Raw genomic sequence first — 9,129 nt, forward strand, 5'->3', positions numbered from 1 at the left:
GTACAGGGAGATGGCCACAGGCAGGAAAGATTTCCTGTGTCGTTCAGTGGTGCTTTTCGGTAATCTCAGTCTCTCACTGAACGAGCTCCTGTGACTGACCAGCATGTCATGGAGTGGGTGGGAGGTGTTATCCAACATTGTCTTTATCTTGGACAGCATCCGCCTCTCCGACACCACCTTGAGGGAGTCCAGCTCCATCCCCACAACATTGCTGGCCTTACGGATTAGTTTATTGAGTCTGTTGGCATCTGCGACCCTCAGCCTGCTCCCCCAGCATGCAACAGCATAGAGGATCGCACTGGCCACAACAGACTCATAGAAAATCCTTAGCATTTTCCGGCATATGTTGAAGGACCTCAGTCGCCTCAAAAAATAGAGACGACCCTTCCTGTAAAGTGCTGTGGTGTTTTTAGCCCAGTCCAGTTTATTGTCAATGTGTACTCCAAGGTATTTATAGTCCTCCAAATACTGCCGATTTTCCACCAAACTGCCTTCCGACAGCAGCTGTGTCACTACTTATGGAGGAATTTCTGTTTCAGACATTTTTTTTTTGCTGATTTATCACAGTTCTTCCCTGTATTATCACAAACAAATTGAACACAATTGCCAACTTGACCAAACTCAATCACAAACTGATAGCAGACTGACTCTGTCTTACTCCCTTTTGAAGATCGGAGCTAACTGAGTTTCTTTTTCTACAAAAGTGACAATAATTTTGGTTTAGCCATGGTCTCAAACCACCGTTTCCCCTAGTGTGACTGTAGTGTTAAAAAGTTGCTCTATACATGAAGGTTATCATTATTTGTTCTTATAAAATTCAGCTTGTATTAACAGGGTAGGCAGAAAACAGTTTCTCTGTATAACCAGAAGAAGTTAGAAGTTATTTGCCCACAAGTAACCATTCCCATAGTTTTTAAGTCTGTTGATTTAGCTATGGCCTGTTTCAATGAATAGTAATAAAGTCCTTAAAAAACTGAGGTTTAATTCTCTAGTCATCGGTGATGTTTGACAGCTGAGAGTAAAATTGGATGTTAGGAGTTTACCAAGAGAATAAATGAATGTGTTCATTTTGAATGAATGTGTTCATAAATGAATGTGTTCATTTATTCTCCCTGTGCAGGGGAGTTGATGCATCTCATAGTGAACAATCAATCAGGTTTGGAGAACAAACAAAACAATACATTCTTTATCAGTCTCTGCCCTTGAAATGTTCTTTCCTATAAAATTGTCTCACTTGCTGTCTGCTGTGTTTGTGTGTCTTGTAAGTATTACTGAGCACACTACGTTTGATGGCTTGAAATTGATTTGAATAAAGTCGGGGGGGAAGGGGCGGGAAAGCGTGGCCAAGGAGAGAGGGCAGGCTGCTCCTGCTTTGCATGCACGGGGGCTTCTGTGGGAGAAGGAGTTGACAGGGCGCCGCAGTGCTGCTTCCAGCTCTCAGACAACAGCTGCTCAGAAAGAGGAGACGTGCTGAGGGTGATGCGACATGTCTCGATCTTTTTCCATCTCTCTTCTCACCTGTCTGCCTCTTCCTTTCACCAAACAGACATGCGCCAGACACGCGTGCAACACACTGTCTTCCCGACATTCACACAAATACGTCGTCACGGTCGTGAGATTCATAAGAAATTGGCAGGGTGCCTACACACACACAAAACCCTCAAAATAAACCAGGTACAGCCGAGTTTTGATGGAATATGTTATTTGTTCCTCTCACTTGGACAGGTGCTTATGAAGAAAAATCATCAGCTCTTTAATGGAAATTAAACCGTCCTCCTCAACCGATTACCAATTGCTGCTGATCACAGATATTCAAAATGACAAGCTGTTCAATGAGCATCACAAATCCATGTTTTGTATTTATTTATCTTATTTGGTTACTTGACAGCTTTTGATCATTTCCCACCAGCAAGGAAAGGCAAAACAATTCCCGCGGAGTGATTTTTCCACACAGCACAACACTCTTATCCCTGTTGTCACCTTCCGACCTTGGTCCGTTTTCCACCCTGTGCAGACAAAAGCTCACTAAACATAAAATATTCTTGTGAAATCTTTGGTTGCCTTAAAACAAGAGAAATTAATTTCATGTAATTGAGTACAAGACATTGATATATATGTATAAATAAATGTGTGTGTGTGTGTGTGTGTGAAGCTGGCTGCACATTGCACATTAATTTAAATGGATGTGAAACAAGAGTGTGTATGCATTTTCTTTCTTTGGGTACCTTTTAATTACTTTCATATCTTTGGAGGTGACCCAGTTCTAAAATCAAAATGGGCTAGTTGGGTGGGGTGCTGTGAATTGAGTCAGGAATAATTAAAGTATCTCATGAGAAGGATACTAACAGAAAACCCTCCTGTTTCTGTGGCAGGAAACATTCATCGCATTTCTTTTACCAAATCCAAGATTCTGTGTCCAGTGTGGGAATGATAATGCTTCTGTTGCTGCTTTATTACTCCTTCCAGTAAAGCCGGAAAGTAATTTCGTGGCTGTTTTTTGTGTTACTTTGGAATTGATAGCACATAAAAGGACAGAGAGATGTGCTCCCCCCCACCACCTTTTTTTTTTCTTTTTTGCCCTTGGTTTGTCAATAAAGAAAAGGAGCAGGGATTGCAGAGGTGTGGACAGGGCATGCTCTGATCTCCAGACAGAAAGAAATCAATTTCAGAGTACAAGCTGTTCAGAGACAGGCGGAGATGACAGTAAAGTCACACTTGTCCAACGGTAAGGTTGTAGAAGTTTGACAGTAAAGTTTAAGTCATTACTTCTTGATCAAAAAGATTTAAAATAGGAATTGTATCCATCTAACTTCTTATCCATCTTAGCACTGAAGCTAATTAGGAATTGAAAACAGAAAATTGAAAAGGATCTTTCTAAGTGAACACAAATGGTCTTTTCCCTCATCTTACTCGGGTCAGAGAGAAGAAACAAGCACTTAAGTGTCTGTTCTGGGTCGTCCACCCAGTTGGTCATGCCTGAGGACACCTCCAAAGCGAACTTGGCATTTTCATTTGTTACCTGAACCACCTTCATGTGTAGCTCCTCACAATGCAAAGCAGGACTGGGTTGGCGCTGAGGTTTTTGCAGAACTACTGAGATCTCTTTGAGGAGAACCAGTCACCCGGTGGAGAAAACTCAAACTCATTACGGCTGGTTGTATCTGCAATCTCAGTCTTACTGTCACTTTTCAAAGCTTGTGAACACAGGTGAGCATTTGAATGAAAGCCGACTAATAAATTACATATATTACATTTAAAGCTCAGCGCTCGCCTCACCTCCTCATTCTCATACAAAGCCTGGCAGCAGTGCCCCCTAACTGATCATCAATCTCACAATCCTTTGTACCATAACTCTACAATATTTCACCTGAGCTCCTCCACTTGTGGCAGCTGCTCCTTTCTTGTCTAGAATTTAAAAAAAATGTGTCCTTTATCACATTCAGCTTCATATTTCGCTGTCACTCCAACAAAACCCAAAGGGAAAGATCATCTCCAAAAAGTAGAAAATGCAATTAAAGTGTCAACAAATGCCAAGTGTCCCACATTTGCATTTAATTTGCATTTGTTTGCACTTTTTAAAGAAATGTTTTTAATCTTCTAATTTAATTGTTCCTTTCTACCAACTGTAAAGAAAAAGTTTTCAGCCCTTACCTGTCGCGCTTTCTATAGTTGCAGATTTAGCCCTCAAAGGTTGACTTTGTCGGATGAAGCGACAGCTGTCTGATTTTATCGTGCCTTAGCTACGTTAGATTAAAAACAATAACACGGGTCTTCTTCCCCATTTAAACCTAATCAAATCTTCAGCATCTGACAATCCCCATCACAGAGAGACAGCGGCGCATTATTTACAGAGGAGAGATGCAGTCCTAGTATTGTAAGGAGAATATTAGACCAGACTTTCATTGAAAGAATCGATAAATGCATCACTATTAGCATGCAAACACACTTTTAAACATAAAGATAAACCCAAATGTTGCAGTTATATATTGTGATAAAACACTACCTCACATGTATCTCCAGACTTTCCTTGAAATAGCAGCAAGAAATACGAGTGCTGCATTTATTCTGATACTAATTGTTTCAAATGTGCTATTTGTCTGCACTTATTATTTCTGGGTCACCGTTTACAAAGTGCTTTGGTCTCCTGTGGTAATGTGATTACAGTATGCTCTATGATGGATAACCTCATTGGCCGCCATTTCTCTTCTAAAATATTTATTGGCAATAGAAAAACTGGCCTTGTTGTTAAGGAGACAGCTTCGTGGCTGGTGTGTAAAAATTATGCTGAGGGCTTTAACTTATATAGGCTAATGTCTTATTTGTCAGTTTAATAAACACCAAGTTCAGCGAATGATATTTACTGCCCTATAAGGAGCAATAAATATTGAGCCCCTGCCTTACTGAAAGGCAAAAGGAGAAGATTTTTAATTTGGATATATCCAGCTTAAACTATATAAATGAATTAAATTACTACTTATTCTTCCACATACAAAACTGAAAAATGACTCCCAAAAACACTGGTAATTGTGTTATAAGTATTCCTTTTTGTAGCTGCATTGTTTTACCTTGTGTTAGTTTCCATCATATTCCCTCAAAATCTGCACAGCTTGTGATTTTGGCAGAAAAAAGACAGCAACAGGTTAATCTGCTTTTGACTCATCGTGACAGCTTTCCTGCTTTCTTCACAACTGTTGGATAAAAGCCAGGGTTTAGAAAAGTGTCCCGTAGTTGTGACTTTTGAAAATCAGAACAAAGTGATATCTGGGAAGCTGCGCTACATTATATGCTTGACGAGGAATAAAAATTGTGTGCAGCGCTACATAAAGCGAGACATTTTTCATCCTATGTGTGAGATAACAAAATTGTTTCATTAAAAACGTTGCAGTTACAGTTTTAAGGGTTCAAGTCAGTTGCTCTGACATTACACGCGCGTATAATCACTGGGTTTTAAATGGCAACATATTAGCTGGTTTGCTTAGAAATGAATTTAGGACTTTATCATGATTTGACATAATTAACATTAACACATTTTATGCTACTTTTTTGAACCAAAATAGCAAAACATCATCATCTCAATTGGCTGTGATGCAAAATATTTCCTCAATATTAATATGACAACAAATCAAAATATGCATCAATCAGAATGAATGCTGAGAAAGTAGCATCTTAGATTTCAGTATATGCGCTTGCAGTATGCATATATTTTAATATCAAAAGCAAGGACAGCTGTTCAAGCTCTAAGAGAGAGAATACTGAGTAGATGTGGGCTGTCACAGAGGTGGCGGACTGTATACTGCAGATAAATATGTGATGATTGGATGGAGCGCAGAAACCTGTAATTATAAATTACAGCCAACTCATCTGGATCAGGTTGTACCCTGAGTGTCCTCATTTGAATGCTGATTTTGTTGTGATTTTTATTTTAATGTCCAGATTAGCCTCCTCTGGTTTGAGTTGACCTCCAAAACAAATTCTTGAACTCTTGAAACTTTTGAGGCCGGTTTCCCTAAATAAAAATCAAGAATCACTTGAAGTCTGATTTGTCGACACCATCATAAAAACACACTTCATGTATGGCACTCTAAAATATTTGGGTTTTGATCATTCAGATGACTTTGAAAGAAGAAAGACTTCAGATCTGATCATAAAGACTTACAAGGATGACCAACAGCATTAAAGCCACCTGCCTGATGATGTTCCCTTATGTCAAAAATAAATAACAAGCCAGTGGGATACACGGTCCTGCTGGCCACTGCCTTCAGGCCATGATGTTTCCAGAGGGAGTTGCTTGGTCCTGCAAGCAAGGTGGGTAATATGTGTGAAATAACATCCACCAACATACCAGGACACAACAGAATATTGTGTTATTATTGTGTTGTGATAAATAGACCATAAGACCATTTTTCACCTCATTCATCTGTGCTTTTAAAATTTGTGGACCAAAGATCTGTCTAAAGGCTTTAACATCACTCTCTGACACTGTTTATCGCCTGTCTTCATCCTGCAGAAATCCAGCTTGTCAGTCTTGGAATTAAAAACACGCTCTGCATCTAAATAGCATAAATACCAGTGTCGAGACTATGCTGCATTATTTAGATCTTACCAAAGGCACCCCATTGGACACCTCCAGCACCATTAGCTGGAGTGAAAACAAAACAGAGCTGCGGGATCTTAAGCTCAGCACTGAGAACTGCTGTTAGGTGTTGTAGTTGATAGGGTTGTTTACAACACATTATATATATATATATATATATATATATATATATATATATATATATATATATATTATATATATATATATATATCTTGTTTTTGTCCACCCTTTTATTTTTTGTACTTGCTCCACGAGATAAGCTGTGATTACTTTTTAATCCCCAGCAGAAGAATCTGCTGTTAATTGATTAATTTTCTGAAAATTGCAGCATACAAAGACAATGGTGTTGTAATTATTTATTGGTCTGGTTTCTCTTTGATATTCTAACAAATATAACGCACAAAAACATATTCAAACATGGAATGATCAGTATGAGAGTAATGTCCAGTGAGATCCAGTTTTACCCTCTCCTTTTCTTTTTATCTGACCTCAGAAAGTAACCGCGTACTCATGTAAGCCTCCATCCAAATGCATCATCATAAGCCAAGGTCAACAAACAGTGACAGTTCCTCACAGCCACACCTGTCACTGAATAGACGCTATTTATCTGTATTTTTGTAGGAATGTAAACTGAAAGGTGCGGTATGAAAAACCTGACAGAAAAAACAGTTGTCAGTTCACATAAAACATCTAAAATTAAAACGCTTCATCATTTTGACATCAATATTTATTTAAATGGGGAATATTTTTCAGATCATGAATCATCAGGGTAATTTATTCTTTGCCGTTACTAAAGCAGATTCGACCGAGGTTTATTGTCTGTCTTTTTCCGGCAGAATTCCAGCATGTGGGAATTCCTCGGAGCAGTCAGGAGGAGCTTCAAAAGCGCTTTGCCCATTAGGGTATTCAGCTGGTTTCATCTTTGTCTTCCTCTTGCTCGGTTTTTGTTGCACGTGGGACGAGACACACTCACCAGGGTGGGAAGATTTTTCGTTTTAACGGATGCTGGTTAATCAGGAGATATATATTATATGTAATACTAAAATGAGTCACAACATTGAAGCCACATGCCCATTACTGTGCTGGTCCTCCTCATGTAATTCAAACCGCTCTAACTTGTCAGGGGGAGAGACACAGGACCTCTGGGATACCCTGTGGTGAGGTTTTGGTGGCATTGATCATGACCTGTTTCATTGCATCCCACGGATGCCTGATTGGACTGGGATCTCGGGAGTCTGAAGGCCAGGCCTTGGGCTTGGTGTCCTTGGGGAATGGTGCATGTCAATTTAGCATTCACATGAATGTCTGGACCTGAGATACATTTTATAAGAAGCTGATGGATGTTATTCACTCCACCTGACAGCGGTTTTAATTTTATACTGGCTGGTGTGTGTCCTGTTAGCTCGGGCAGTAAGTATAACCTAACTTTAGAGTTTCAGAAGCTTAGCTCATCCTTGCTCTGACTATTTGTGTGGTGTAAGAGGGCCGTCCTCTGATGTGTGTCCATTTAAAGCATCTTTACAGAACAGATGTGGTTTTGTAATTGCTGGACTGGCTTCAGTCAGAGAATTGGTTCAACTGAAAGATGCTGACTCTCATTTGAACAGCCCTCCATCCCTCCTGTACAGCATTTCATTTCTGTTTGTGACCTGTATCGCCTCCTTATTCACCTTCCTGCTCTGTGCGAAAGGATTGACATTCAGCGCTTCAGCAGGAAGGATGGGCTCTTGAGCAGCTGTATTAGGTTATCTTCAGCTCAGTCTCTCCCCAGGTCCCTGCTTAGTACTCAGAAAAGACCTGTTGTGTTGAGATACCGGCTTGTGTCACGCTGTGCTGTGGCACCGAGGTGATCAGCTGTATATTTACCTGCTGCATTGCAGTCAAGGTCAGTGGATTATGATGGCTGTAGCCCAATTCATGAGCATCAGGAGAGACCTGTGTGAGGTGAGGAGGAGTTGAGTGTTTATTTTACAGAGATCGGCTTTTGTCTGCGATGTCTGCCTTCCTGAACTGTAGACTGAGACAGATGGGGATTTAGTGATGGTTTTGAGCAAGTCTGCTGCAGAGTGACCATCCGTCAGGCTTGACAGGAAGTGTGTGTTGCTACAGTGATGATCAGCTCCCATGAGTCCTCTTGGCAGTTGTGATTGCCAATATTGTGCTTAAAACCCACAGGGCAGCTCTGGCAAGAAAGGATTTCTGAGTTAAATAGGAGGTTACATATTTAATAAGACTTGACTGAGTGTCTATGGATGACCAAATTTTAGTTTGCTAAAAGATGGATTAGAAAAGAAAGAAAAGGTCAACTGTTTATAGACTGTGCTTGATAGACCAGGGGTAACCTTTCATGTCATTGCTGACGTCTGTGGTGTTCTTGCTCCGTTCTTGCTCCAAATACAGATTTTAATTGTTTATCGGGGTCGTTGTTATTCAGTCACAGTCTGCGATGCTAGATCCATATTAAAGTGGCAGTAGGGTAATCAATCAAAGTGTGTCGGGCAGCAGCATTTGACACGTGACATGCAAAAACCAAAACGTGACAGCAGCATATACAGCCCTGTGCTGCTTAAAAGGTTTTTCAAATTAGTTTCAAGAAGAGGCTTCAAGGAGAAAATTGTAGTGAACGTTCAGCTCTCTTGCATATGGCTTTACATCTGGCCAATCGGATTTGGCCAGCAGACACATGCAGCTGATCCAATGAACAGCAGCTTGATGTGTCTCCCCTCATAATTTTAAAGATCTCCCTAAAATGATCCAGAGTGTAAATCTGTTTCTTTCTTTCTGACTAAGCCTGTTTTTCAACTGTATCTACAATCAGACAATTTAATATGCTCCAGGTGAGAGAAGTCTTTATGCAAATATGATGCCATCTGTTCTTGTTTTACTTTCTTTCCTTGGATGAAGTATTTAACTGGTACCACACAGACTAAGTTAAAATCCCTCAAACAGAAATAACACTAACTATACTATAAATTTATTGAAACTTACAAAATCATTACATGGTTTCATCTTTATGGTCTAGAGCTGCAAAAAAT

This window comes from Aulonocara sp. 'chitande type north' Nkhata Bay, linkage group LG7 (assembly GCF_057382095.1).
Source record: "Aulonocara sp. 'chitande type north' Nkhata Bay isolate Kocher_YH1m ecotype deep benthic linkage group LG7, A_spYH_male_GT1.1, whole genome shotgun sequence".
NCBI classification, from domain to species: Eukaryota; Metazoa; Chordata; class Actinopteri; order Cichliformes; family Cichlidae; genus Aulonocara; species Aulonocara sp. 'chitande type north' Nkhata Bay.